This window comes from Schistocerca gregaria, chromosome 9 (assembly GCF_023897955.1).
Source record: "Schistocerca gregaria isolate iqSchGreg1 chromosome 9, iqSchGreg1.2, whole genome shotgun sequence".
Taxonomy (NCBI): Eukaryota; Metazoa; Arthropoda; class Insecta; order Orthoptera; family Acrididae; genus Schistocerca; species Schistocerca gregaria.
In genome coordinates, this window is record NC_064928.1 from 94,445,380 (window position 1) to 94,459,624 (window position 14,245).

General features: G+C 44.8%; 1 protein-coding gene across 1 annotated transcript in view; it reads left to right on the forward strand.

Moving 5' to 3' along the window:
- The window catches only part of LOC126291913 (arylalkylamine N-acetyltransferase 1), a 381,277-nt gene that overhangs the window by 121,781 nt on the left and 245,251 nt on the right, over window positions 1-14,245 (forward strand). Inside the window, exon 2 of the mRNA XM_049985647.1 lies at window positions 2,196-2,364. The gene's annotated coding sequence lies outside the window, so the exon portion shown is untranslated. The remainder of the gene's footprint in view (window positions 1-2,195; window positions 2,365-14,245) is intronic.

Below are 14,245 nucleotides of genomic sequence, written 5' to 3' on the forward strand. Positions count from 1 at the left end.
CCATGCGTGAGGCAGGATTCGTTCCTGCGACCGTAGCAGCCGCGCGGTTCCGGACTGAGCGCCTAGAACCGCTAGACGACGGCGGCCGGCTCCGTGGGACTTATAGACAGTAATATGAAAGTGCTGCATTTGGCGCCACTGGGACAGTTAATGTACCTGCTGGAAGAAATGGACATTTATGAGAACAGGAAACAACAACCGGAATTACTGCTGAATGAACAGAACGAGTTTAACCTGAATGCTTACTTTGATATATTCAGAGACCTACCAGTTTGAGTAGCGTGGAGCACCCCAGCAGATTGGCGAGTGCTGGCCACCGGCGACGAGGAGAATGGTCCGTCCACCGTGAGCTCAACCACAGGAAAACAGGAAGTGATATGGGGAAGACACGACATATTCGCCATCGATACTACACTCTAATATAATATCAATTATCAATTCTCTATTTTTAATCAAGGATCACTAATTTATTAATTGTGTTATGAATTCGTTCACTTGTAACAGAACTTAGGATAAAAGATTTTGTGATTTTATTTTATACTTTTTATACTGGGTGTCTAACCTCACATATAGTATATCAGTACATGTTTTTAATGAGAGACGCTTGTTTAGCCAAGGGGGAAATACTTTTAACTGTAGACAATGTATACCGCATTTTAATCTTTATACCGGTGACACTGGTGTACTTTGTACTCTGGCTAAATTGCCCTCTGCTGGCATTAGGGTTTTGTATAAATACTGACGCAATCTGAGTATTGGCATGCACATGACGATGATTTATATCAGAATATTTTAACTGTATTATGACTGCCATACATGGCTATAAATATTGCATACTTTATTTTTCGTGTATCATTTAGATTTGTATAGATTTAATCTTCATTAATTGACCCTGGTCGCTTACACAATATTTATACTCACAACAGATCTGAAGATGGCGATAAGCCGGAACCGGTCATAAAGTGTAAAGAAATCTATGTGATCGAGACGGACTTTTGAAAATAGAAGTGCTAAAAATTAAATGTTCGCGTACTCATATACAGACTTTATGTCTTCGATTGATAAACTGATCAGCTTCCATTGACCGTCTTCAGCCAACCAAGGGGACGCAGAGACTGCACTAAGAGAACCTTTCCAGTGAGAAATACGCATAGATTTCCTCCTAACAAAAACGTATGTCCAGTATACCCCAAATGAAATTAACCACGAAATGGTGGGATATTGCTTCCCCAGGGAAGCGTCCTGGGACCTCTGCTGTTCCTGATTTATATAAATGACCTGGGTGACAATCTGAGCAGTTCTCTTAGGTAATTAGCAGGTGATGCTGTAATTTACCGTCTAGTAAGGTCATCCGAAGACCAGTATCAGTTGCAAAGCGATTTAAAAAAGATTGCTGTTTGGTGTGGCAGGTGGCAGTTGACGCTAAATAACGAAAAGTGTGAGGTGATCGTCATTAGTTCCAAAAGAAATCCGTTGGAATTCGATTACTCTATAAATAGTACAATTCTCAAGGATGTCAATTACCTGGGTGTAAAAATTACGAACAACTTTAGTTGGTAGGACCGCATAGATAATATTGTGGGGAAGGCGAGCATAAGGCTGCGTTTCATTGGCAGGACACTTAGAAGATGCAACAAGTCCACTAAAGAGACAGGTTACACTACATTCGTTCGTCTTCTGATAGAATATTGCTGTGCCGTGTGGGATCCTTACCAGGTGGGATTGACGAAGGACATCGAAAGGGTGCAAAAAAGGGCAGCTCGTTTTGTATTATCACGTAATAGGGGAGAGAGTGTGGCAGATATGATACGCGAGTTGGGATTGAAGTCATTAAAGCAAAGACGTTTTTCGTCGCGGCGAGATCTACTTACGAAATTTCAGTCACCAACCTTTCTCTTCCGAATACGAAAATATTTTGTTGAGCCCAACCTACATAGGTAGTAATGATCATCAAAATAAAATAAGAGAAATCAGAGCTCGAACAGAGAGGTTTAGGTGTTCGTTTTTCCCGCGAGCTGTTCGGGAGTGGAATGGCAGGGAGATAGTATGATTGTGGTCCGATGAACCCTCTGCCAAGCACTTAAATGTGAACTGCAGAGTAATCATGTAGATGTAGATGTAAATATGTGGTAGAAACGTAAAAAGCTGCCTCTATATTCAAAGAGAAGAATATGCCATAATTTTTAATCACACAGGTTAAAGCGTTTATCTCCGCCGAGCGCCTACACTCTTCGGCTACCTGCACAACAGATTCGTCGGGCGGGTCCCGTACGGAGTAGGGGCCAGCCTTTCGGCCGTCCAGGTCACATCGGCAGCCGGCAGGAGGCGTCAGATACGCCGCGGGAGAGAGCGACGTACACATAGGTGAGTATTCTGCGTGACGCTGCCTATTTAAGATCGCGCTGAGCAGGTGCGGAAAGCAAACGCTCTTCCACTATGACGGGTTTACTTCGGTGCATCGAGGAAGACGCGTCGCAGTCGCTCTGTCTACCTACCGGCGCCATCACTTCTTTTCAGACCAATACCAGTCGACGTGTGGGCTACAACGCCGTACCAACAGTCTGGATCTGTAAATTATACTAGTTATTGATGTTGGTTGCACCAATTTAGACATCAGTGATTGATGTCTACCTCCAAAAAGTATAGCTGATATTCTTCTTTATTTTATGAATTACGTTGAAATCCAAATTCAAACTGACTTGAATACTTTTCAATACCAGGCTTCCGCCGGACTGTATAGCGAAGATATTAACAGCTGTTCTATTAGAATTTGCCTTTTGTAAACGTTTATTTTCTTCTCTTGGTGTTTAGACAGAATTTATTTATAATTGCGTAGGCTTCCGCGGCCAGAATCAGTGGACATAAAAGTTTTCTGTGTTTGGTACCGCCCAATCCTACCACCACCCGCTCTTTGGCAATCCGTGTGCAGCGCCTAAGTGACGCTCAAAACATCACACCTGAGCTTAAAAGGTTACGCACAACATTTCTAGCCAATGGCTACAGCTATAAGTCGATAAACACAGCCTTGTCGACGAACACAAGGAAGAAAGATAAGCAAGAAATAGTCAAACTGCAGCCAACAGTGCGTTTACGTGAAAAATGTTACTGACCGAATAGGCAAACACCTTCGCCGCGTTGGCGTGCAGCCTGTCTTCTATAGTGGTCGTAGGATCCAGGACGTGCTGGGCTCCACCAAGGACAAGGTGGACGCGTTACACACTGCAGGCGTCTACAAGGTGGAATGCGAATGTGGAGACGCATACATCGGCGAAACTGGCAGGCCAATAGCAACGGCATTCGGGAACACGAGCGTTGTATTCGTTTAGGGCAACACAACAAATCCGCAGTAGCAGAACATCACCGAGACTGTGGAAAAGAAATACAATTCAGCGAAGCCTGTGTGTTGGGCAAGCAGCCAATTATGACGAAACGCAAAATTAGAGGGGCCATCGAAATACGTAAACAGCCTAACAAGATGAACAAGGAGGATGGACTCAGACTTGCCCCATCTTGGCTGCCAGCAATCAGAGCCCCACAGACGGCACTGTCAACTCGAGGCACGAGCACCACCGCCGAGTAACGGCCGACGTCCAGCAGTTGGTAAACAGCAGCCAACCTCTCATTCGACGGTGGCCACCAATCATGGTACACAACACATGAGCCAATAGACAACATAGGTCACGTTCTCCCTCCACCCCAATAACCTATTAAAATAATGTTCCCTCTCCTTCTTCTTTAAGTGACCAATGAAACTAACTTCCTTTTAAAATTATGACGTAATGGCATGCGCAGTGAACACTAACAACAAAATGTATAGGAAACTGCATAGCAAGAACGCACCATGAGACCCAGAAGAAGGCCGCTGTAATCGTGGCCAAAGCGTTGGTTTTTTCTCCAGCAGCAGTAGTTTTTACATTATGACGCGGTACCAAACCCAGAAAACTTTTATGTCGGCAGAATTTAATTGTTAATGTTGACCCATCAGTCAATTATGGATTGCGAAGGTTGCCCAGAAAGTAATTCATCACATATTTTCTTTAACAATTCTCTATGTAACATGATGAGAATTACACACACGGAAGAATTGTGTTTTATCTACACACCCTATTTTTCCACGTAAACTCCATCCCGTTCTACGGCCTTCCTCCAGCACCAAACAAGGACGCAAATGGCCTGTCGGTACCAGTCCTTTTGCTGGTGGCGAAGCCAGAGCTCCACTGTGTGAATCACCTGATCATCGTCCTCAAATGTCTTCCCCGAATGGCATCCATTAATGGCGCAAACAAATGGAAGTGAGAGCGAGCTACATCAGGGCTGTAGGGTAGGTGGGGTTACACTGTTCAAACCTGTTTTGCGATGTGTTCAGAAGTCCTCAGATTTCTGTGGAGCCGAACGTTATCGTGTTGCAGCAGAACATCTCCTAGGTTACTGCGGCGTCGAAGTCGCTGGAAGCGCATGTAGATTTTTGTTGATGTGTCGACATATACTTCTGAATTAATGGTACCGCGTCTTGGAATCACACATATGAGAATAACACCTTCACAGTCCCAGAACTGGCGGAACAAATTGCTTTGAATTTTTCCTTCTGTGGGGAGTGGAAATGGCGCCATTCCATCGACTGTCGTTTTGTTTTGGGCTCAAATTGGTGAATCCAGGTTTCATCACTTGTCACAGACTTGTATAGACAACTGCATCATCTCCGAATAACCTTAAAGAGCATTGGACGCTTTCTACTAGATCATTTATATTTATATTATAAACAAAAACGGTTTTATAACATTTTCCTGTGGTACTCCGGATAGTACCTTTACATCTATCGATTTTGTTCCGTTACTAGCGACGTGTTAAGGCCATTCCGCAAGAAAGTGTTGAATCCAGTCGCCAGTGTGCTCCGATATTCCGTAAACTCGTATTTTTTTACATAACACGGCAATGCGGGACGGTGTCAAATGCCTTACTGAAATCAAGGAACGCGGCATCAATCTGAGTGCAGTTGTCCACTGCACTGTGGATCTCATGGAGGAACAGAGCGAGCTGAGTTTTGCAGGATCTCTGTTTGTGGAATCCATGTGGATTTTTGTAGGGTAGATGCTCATTTTCCAAAAACGTCACAATTTTTTAGCATTAAACATGTTCCATAACAGATTAACGTCAACGATATAGGTGTATAATTGTGTAGATATGACTTACGGCATCTCTTAAAAACGGGGATGACCTGCGCTTGTTTCCAGTCTTTAGGTACCTTTCAGTGCTCAAGCGATCTATGATAAATTACTGTTAGAAGGGGAGAAAGTTCTTTCGCCTAATCTTTATACAATCTTATTTCACCTGACCCTGACCGCTTTCCACTACAAGGCGATTGTAGCTGCTTTTCAATTCTACGATCGGTTGTCTCAATATCTGTCACTTTGACGTTCGCAAGACGATCTAAAGGAGGGACAGTGTTACAATCTTCCGTAGTAAAACAACTTCGGAAGACCGAATTCAGTCTTTCGGCCTTCACTCTGTTATGTTCCTTTTAGGTGCAGGTGTGGTCGCTGAGAGAATGAATAAATGATTTTGACCCACTGATTTTACACACAACCAAAATCTCTTAGGGCTCTTACTCAGGTCGGTTGACAACGTCTTACTTTCAAAATCATTGAACGCTTCTCTCATTGCTCTCCTTAAGCTTGTTTTAGCTTCGTTCGCCTTTTGTTTGTCAGCTAGGTTTTTACTTCTCTGGAATCTGAGATGAAGTGCTCTTTGTGTACGTAGCGCTTTTCTTACACGGCTATTGAAGGATTGTGGACCTTTCCCATCCCTTAAAAAACTTACTCGGAACATATTTGTCTAGGGTATATTGAACGACGCCTGTGAATTTTTGTCATTTGTTCTCCACATCTTCGTCCTCATCAGCGAATATTTGTCGCTGACTGCTGAGATATTCTGAAATTTTTTTGCCGTGATACTTGCTGAGCAAATTTGTCTTCCTACCTTACTTAACATTCATTGAGGCACCCGTCGTCATAGATACTGTTACAGCCTTACGATCACTGATTCCCTCCTCTGCGTTAACTAATTCGATGAGTTCAGGTTTGTTTGTTGCCAGGAGTTCTAAAATGTAACCCTCACGAGTTGGTTCTCTATCAGTCTGTTCCAGGTAATTTTCGGACAAGACATATAGAACAATGCCTCACGAATGACTGTCTCTGGCAGCAGTTTTGATGGCATAACACTGCCAATCTATATCTGGTTATTAGATGTCACCCCTTGTTACAATCGCATGGTCAGGAAAATTACTAATGATATTCTGCAAGTTCTGTCTGAAGCGCTCTACAACTTCGAATCCTAACCTAAATGGTATATAAAAGCATCCGATCACCGTTTTTGACCGCACTTTGATTCTCAATTTCACCCAGATTAATTCAAATTCGGAATCCGTGATGACCTCGGTACATTTTATCGAACTTTTTACTGCAGTAAACATGATCCTCGAATGCAAGATAGTCGCTCATAGCAACGCCGCTTAGTGCTCCGCGCTGCCTATAGACGATGGTAGCTTTCGCTGGTGGTGCTCGGTAGCGCTGAGCCTGTGAAGAGAATGTTAACAATCAGCACCCGATACTAATATACGAAGCACTGGCGAAAACACAAAATCGTCTCCGAAGGAGGAACGCCTGCGCGGCACGGGACTGCAACCCGCAGAACGCAGACGTCGCGCCAATAACAGCATAGGCAAGGGATGCGTATTATTTTAATGTTCGACTTTATCCCTTGAACGCAAGCCACGAACTCACTGAAATGCACTGTCCTGAAGCAAATATCTTGAGCAGCGAACACACTCCCGCCGAGGCCACGAACTTCCTCTCAGTTATCCGCAACTGATGCCAGTCAGCTGTTGTCAAGCTGCAGTGGAGTCCCTGTTTCTTTGTTCTAGAAACAAGGCCATGCTACGACTAACCAATAAGAGGTGAGAAACGTGTCTTATCGAGATCATCCACGGCTTAGCTGGTAATCACGATGCCAAAGGGTATACAGTAGTAGGATTTAAGCCATCCTCCACGCCATTATAGTTGACACCAGGTTAATTATCCACATATATTACAATTTGTCCTGTAAGTGGTTGGTCGATTGCTATCCTGCACTGAAAGCGCAGCTTGCCGTGGAACGAGAGGGAGAGCAGACTTTTTGGTTCTCACGATGCTACAGGGCCGAGCGAACCATGTACACTATGAGATCAAAAGTATCCGGACACGTCGCTGAAAATGACTTACAAGTACGTGGCGCCCTCCATCTGGAATTCAATATGGTGTTGGCCCATCCTTAGGCTTGATGACAATTGAATCAGATGGTGGAAACTTCTTGGAGAATGGCAGCCCATTCTTCACGGAGTACTACACAGGGGATAGGTATCGACGTCGGTAAGTGGGGCCTGGCACAAATTCTGCGTTGCAAAACATACCAAAGGTGTTCCATAGGGTTCATCAGGATTCTGTCAGTCCATTACAGGGATGTTACTGTCGTGTAACCACTCCAACACAGGCTGTGCATTATGAACAGGTGCTCGATCGTGTTGAAAGATACAATCGCCATCCCCGAATTGCCCTTCAACAGTGGGAAGCAAGAAGGTGCTTAAAACATCGATGTAGGCCTGTGCTCTCATAGTGCCTCACAAAACAACATGGGGTGCAAGGACCCTTCATGAGAAACACGACCACACCGTAATACACCGCCCCCGAATTTAAATGTTGGCACTACACACTGTCTGATTGTGTTCATCGGGAATTCGCCATACCAACGCCATGCCATCGGATTGCCACATCTGTACCGTGATTCGTCACAGCACACAACCTCTTTTCAGTGTTCAATAGTCCAATGTTTACGCTCCTTACACCAAGCGAGGCGTCGTTTGGCAATTAACGGCATGATGTGTGGCTTATGAGCAGCCATGAAATCAAAATTTTCTCACCTCCCGCCTAACTGTCATAGTACTTGCGGTGTATCCTAATGCAGTTTGGAATTCCTGTGTGATTTTCTGGATAGACGTCTGCCTATTACACGTTAGGACCGTCTTCAACTTTCGGCGGTCTGTGTCAGTCAACAGACGAGGTCTCCCTGTACGGTTTTGTGCCGTACGTGTACCTTCACGTCTCCACTTCACTATCAAATCGGAAACGGGGAACCTAGGGATGCTAAGGAGTGTATAAATCTCGCGTACAGACGTATGACACAAGTGACACTCAATCACCTGACCACGTTCCAAGTCGGTGAGTTCCGCGGAGCTGCCTCATTCTGCTCTCTGACGGTGTCTAAAGACTACTGAGGTCGCTGATATGGAGTACCTGGCAGTAGGTGGAAGCACAATGCACCTAATATGAAAAACGTATGTTTTCTGGGGTGTCCAGATACTTTTGATCACATAGTTACTTGGCTAACGCTGCAAACAATGTGTTACACATACTGTCTGTGAATATGAAGCAGTATTATCAACTATTAATCGACCTTTGGTTAAAATTTCATATCAATAACTTCAATACTTTCGAAGATGTAAATTTTTACCTAAAACACATGATAACCGTGCTAGCGTTGTGACACTGATTTAGGACCCTAACGTATTCATCTATACCATCAACTGAAATTATAACCGGGAGGGTAGGTTTATAGAATCTTATTTTCTGGAATTTTATTTAGTTTCTCACGCAGTTAAGAGTGCTTTGGAAAATTATTATTTCATCGTGTTTTGGATGTGTTACTGTTTTGGAGAGATTGAAAGAGTGAATGGAGGACGTACGTGAAGTGAGAATCTGATATTTTATTAAAACTGTGTAAATGGATAAGTGGAAAATCGTTGTGCAGTAAAGGAATTTATCACGTATGTCAGGGAGAGCCTGATTTTGTAAAGAGCGGCCAGAAGAGGCGTTGAGTATTAAATTTATTACTAATTTATTTTTTTGGAAAGGAATTGCATGTAGTTTTCTTTACATTTTATTTAGTTCCGGTATTACTTGTGATACCATGTTTGGCTGACATTGGAAATACCACGAGGGTAGAAGTTCTCGAGATAATCCGATTGGGTGCTTAACATACTAGTCAATAGGAATTGAGGACTTCCCGCTTGTCTGAGTACGTTTTTATGCCTCTTTTCTATGGGTATGTAGTCACTTGGAAGTCATTTTCTGGTAAACACCTGTGTTAAATAGCGCTGATTAAATTTGTACCAAAATGAAGAAATTCGCACGTTTGATAGGCGCTACTGTCTGTGACGCAGCGACAAGGGTAACCGCAGCCACGGTCTCCGAGCTGATAGTCCATGCTGCTGCAAACGTCGTCGAACTGTCGTGCAAATGGTTGTTGTCTTGCAAAGGTCCCCATCTGTTGACTCAGGGATCGAGACGTGGCTGCACGATCCGTTACAGCCATGCGGATAAGATGCCTGTCATCTCGACTGCTAGTGATACGAGGCCGTTGGGATCCGGCACGGCGTTCCGTATCACCCTTCTGAACCCACCAATTCCACATTCTGCTAACAGTCATTGGATCTCGACCAAAGCGAGAAGCAATGTCGCGATACGATAAACTACAATCTTGATAGGCTACAATCCGACCTTTATCAAATTCGGAAACGTGATGGTACGCATTTCTCCTCCTTACACGAGGCATCACAACCGCGATTCACCAGGCAACGCCGCTCAACTGCTGTTGGTTATGAGGAATCGCTTGGAAACTTTCCTCGTATCAGCACGTTGTAGGTGTCGCCAACCTTGTGTGAATGGTCTGAAAACTTAATCATTTGCATATCACAGCATCTTCTTCTTGTCGGTTAAATTTCGGATCTGTAGCACGTGATCTTCGTGGTTTAGCAATTTTAATGTCCAGTAGTGTGTGCAAACCTCGAATAAGAGGTCACCGACTCCCAAACACAGTTTTTCAGTCTTAGCGTTGCACTGAAAGCTCCAGGTGGCCACCGTCTGAATAATCCCAAGTGGCGCAGCTACTGTGAAGGCCCGGCCGGTGTGGCCGTGCGGTTCTAGGCGCTACAGTCTGGAACCGAGCGACTGCTACGGTCGCATCTTCGAATCCTGCCTCGGGCATGGTGTGTGTGATGTCCTTAGGCTAGTTAGGTTTAATTAGTCCTAAGTTGTAGGCGACTGATGACCTCAGAAGTTAAGTCGCATAGTGCTCAGAGCCATTTGAACCATTTTTTGTACTGTGAAGGCGTCAGGCACGGTGTACCGCAGCAGGCGACGTATCGGCGTGTGCCGACACCGACGGCGCATGGACAGCACGGCTCTGCCGCGGCCACTGCTAATCCCAGTTGCGCAGTAATAAGCAGCAACCGCCGTCCAAACAGCTGAGCTCTGGGACACACCGCGGCGAGCGCGTCGCAGCTACGTGGCCCACTCACCAGCGACTTCCCCACACGGTCGCAGCCCTCGGATAGCGCCGGCACACTCTCCGCCACGCAGTTCTCTCCGAAATCTTCTTAAGTAATAGAAACCAGTACGTTTCCCTAGATGGTGAGTGTTCACCGGAGGTGAGGGTATCATCTAGAGTGCCCCACGGAAGTGTGGTAGGTCCGCTGCTGTTTTCTATCTACATAAATGATCTGTTGGACAGGGTGGATAGGAATGAGCGGCTGTTTGCTGATGATGCTGTGGTGTACGGGAAGGTATCGTAGGTGAGTGACTGTAGGAGGATACAAGATGGCTTGGACAGGATTTGTCATTGGTATAATGAATGACAGCTAACTCTAAATACAGTGTGTTACAAAAAGGTATGGCCAAACTTTCAGGGCACATTCCTCATACACAAAGAAAATATGTTATGTGGACATGTGTCCGGAAACGCTTACTTTCCATGTTAGAGCTCATTTTATTACTTCTCTTCAAATCACATTAATCGTGGAATGGAAACACACAGCAACAGAACGTACCAGCGTGACTTCAAACACTTTGTTACAGGAAATGTTCAAAATGTCCTCCGTTAGCGAGGATACATGCATCCACCCTCCGTATCATGGAATCCCTGATGCGCTGATGCAGCCCAGGAGAATGGCGTATTGTATCACAGCCGTCCACAATACGAGCACAAAGAGTCTCTACATTTGGTACAGGGGTTGCGTAGACAAGAGCTTTCAAATGCCCCATAAATGAATGTCACGAGGGCTGAGGTCAGGAGAGCGTGGAGGCCATGGAATTGGTCCGCCTCTACCAATCCGTCGGTCACCGAATCTGTTGTCGAGAAGCGTACGAACACTTCGACTGAAATGTGCAGGAGCTTCATCGTGCATGGACCAGATGCTGTGTCGTACTTGTAAAGGCACATGTTCTAGCAGCACAGGTAGAGTATCCCGTATGAAATCATGATAACGTGCTCCATTGAGCGTAGGTGGAAGATCATGGGGCCCAATCGAGACATCACCAACAATGCCTGCCCAAACGTTCACAGAAAATCTGTGTTGATGACGTGATTGCAAAGTTGCTTGCGGATTCTTGTTAGCCCACACACGTTGATTGTGAAAATTTACAATTTGATCACGTTGGAATGAAGCCTCATCCGTAAAGAGAACATTTGCACTGAAATGAGGATTGACACATTGTCGGATGAACCATTCGCAGAAGTGTACCCGTGGAGGCCAATCAGCTGCTGACAGTGCCTGCACACGCTATACATGGTACGGAAAGAACTGGTTCTCCCGTAGCACTTTCCATACAGTGAGGTGGTCAACGTTACCTCGTACAGCAGCAACTTCTCTGACGCTGACATTAAGGTTATCGTCAACTGCACGAAGAATTGCCTCGTCCATTGCAGGTGACCTCGTCGTTCTAGCTCTTCCCCAGTCGCGAGTCATAGCCTGGAATGTTTCGTGCTCCCTAAGACGACGATCAATTTCTTCGAACGTCTTCCTGTCGTTCTGGAAATCTGTCTCGATACAAACGTACCGCGCCACGGCTGTTGCCCCGTGCTAACCCATACATCTAATGGGCATATGCCAACTCCGCAGCTGTAAACATTTCACTGACTGCAAAACCACGTTCGTGATGAACACTAACCTGTTGATGCTACGTACTGATGTGCTTGATGCTAGTACTGTAGAGCAATGGGTCGCATGTCAACACAAGCACCCAAGTCAACATTACCTTCCTTCAATTGGGCCAACTGGCGGTGAATCGAGGAAGTACAGTACATACTGACGAAACTAAAATAAGTTATAACATGGAAATTAAGCGTTTGCGGACACATGTCCACATAACATCTTTTCTTTATTTGTGTGTGAGGAATGTTTCCTGAAGGTTTGGCCGTACCTTTTTGAAACACGCTGGATAGATAAGTGTAAATTAATGCAGATGAACAGGAAAAAGTATCCTGTAATATCTGTATACTCCCTTAGTAGTGTAGCGCTTGACACAGTCACGTCGATTAAATATTTGGGCGTAACGTTGCAGAGCGATATGAAGTGGGACAAGCATGTAATGGCAGTTGTGGGGAAGGCGGATAGTCGTCTTCGGTTCATTGGCAGAATTTTGGGAAGATGTGGTTCATCTGTAAAGGAGACCGCTTATAAAACACTAATACGACCTATTCTTGAGTACTGCTCGAGCGTTTGGGATCCCTATCAGCTCGGATTGAGGGAGGACATAGAAGCAATTCAGAGGCAGGCTGCTAGATTGGTTACTGGTAGGTTTTATCATCACGCGAGTGTTACGGAAATGCTTCAGGAACTCGGGTGGGAGTCTCTAGGAGAATGGAGGCGTTCCTTCCGTGAATCGCCACTGAGAAAATTTAGAGAACCAGCATTTGAGGCTGACTGCAGTACAATTTTACTGCCGCCAACTTACATTTCGCGGAAAGGCCACAAAGATAAGATAAGAGAGATTAGGGCTCGTACAGAGGCACATAGGCAGTCATTTTTCCCTCGTTCTGTTTGAGAGTGGAACAGGGAGAGAAGATGCTAGTTATGGTACGAGGTACCCTCCGCCACGCACCGTGTGGTTGATTGCGGAGTATGTATGTAGATGTAAATGTAGATGAGAGTTCGCTCCCCATAAACGGCAACTTCTTTCTTAAATAGCATGTGTTCCCCAGTCGCGAGCCGACAAAGACGGCTTAGTCGGAAGGAACTGTCACAAAGCCAGAGGCCAATATGATGTCGACGAACGCATCTTCAGGAGTTACGAGTGGTTACTTAAGTTAATACACGTAAAAGCGTCCAAATGAATGTTTGGCCTTATTTGGTTTTTGAACGTCTATGTTTATCAAGATGCAATTCCTCAAATGTATTTTCATCATAATTGTTGCTTTACCAAATATCAAAGAAAATAAACATCTTTAGCGCTAATGAATGTACGCATAATAGTACGTATATTGGCAATTTTGGGCCCTATTATAAACAGAATTTCTTCCATCTCCATCGCTGTAATTTTCGTAAAATTTCGATAGGGTTATCGATTTTCCACCACAAGCTCTGCAGGAAGACTCTTGCATGCTTCAAAATCTTCCGGCTGTCTAATCTGCTCTCTTGTCCATTTAGAACAATGTCGCCTACGTTTTCTCGTTGCCATTAAAAGTACCAGGTGATCAAAAAGTCAGTATAAATTTGAAAACTTAATAATCCATGGAATAATGTAGATAGAGAGGAACAAATTGACCCACATGCTTGGAATGACATGGGGTTTTATTAGAACAAAAAAGGTTCAAAAATGTCCGACAGATGGTGCTTCTTCAGAATAGCAATAATTAGCATAACAAAGTAAGACAAAGCAAAGATGATGTTCTTTACAGGAAGTGCTCAATATGTCCACCATCATTACTCAACAATAGCAGTAGTCGAGCAATAATGTTCTGAACAGCACTGTAAAGCATATCCGTAGTTATGGTGAGGCATTGGCGTCGGATGTTGTCTTTCAGCATCCCTAGAGATGTCGGTCGATCACGATACACCTGCGACTTCAGGTAGCCCCAAAGCCAATAATCGCACGGGCTGAGGTCTGGGGACCTGGGAGGCCAAGCATGAGGAAAGTGGAAGATGAGCACACGATCATCACCAAACGACGCGCGCAAGAGATCTTTCACGCGTCTAGCAATCTGGGGTGGAGCTCCATCCTTCATAAATATCGTACGTTCCAGCAGGTGTTTATCAGCCAGGCTGGGGATGATGCGATTCTGTAACATATACGCGTACCTCTCACCCGTCACGGTAGCAGTTACTGACGTTTTGCTGTCCAGCGCCATCTGTCGGACCTTTTGTGAACTTTGTTTTTTT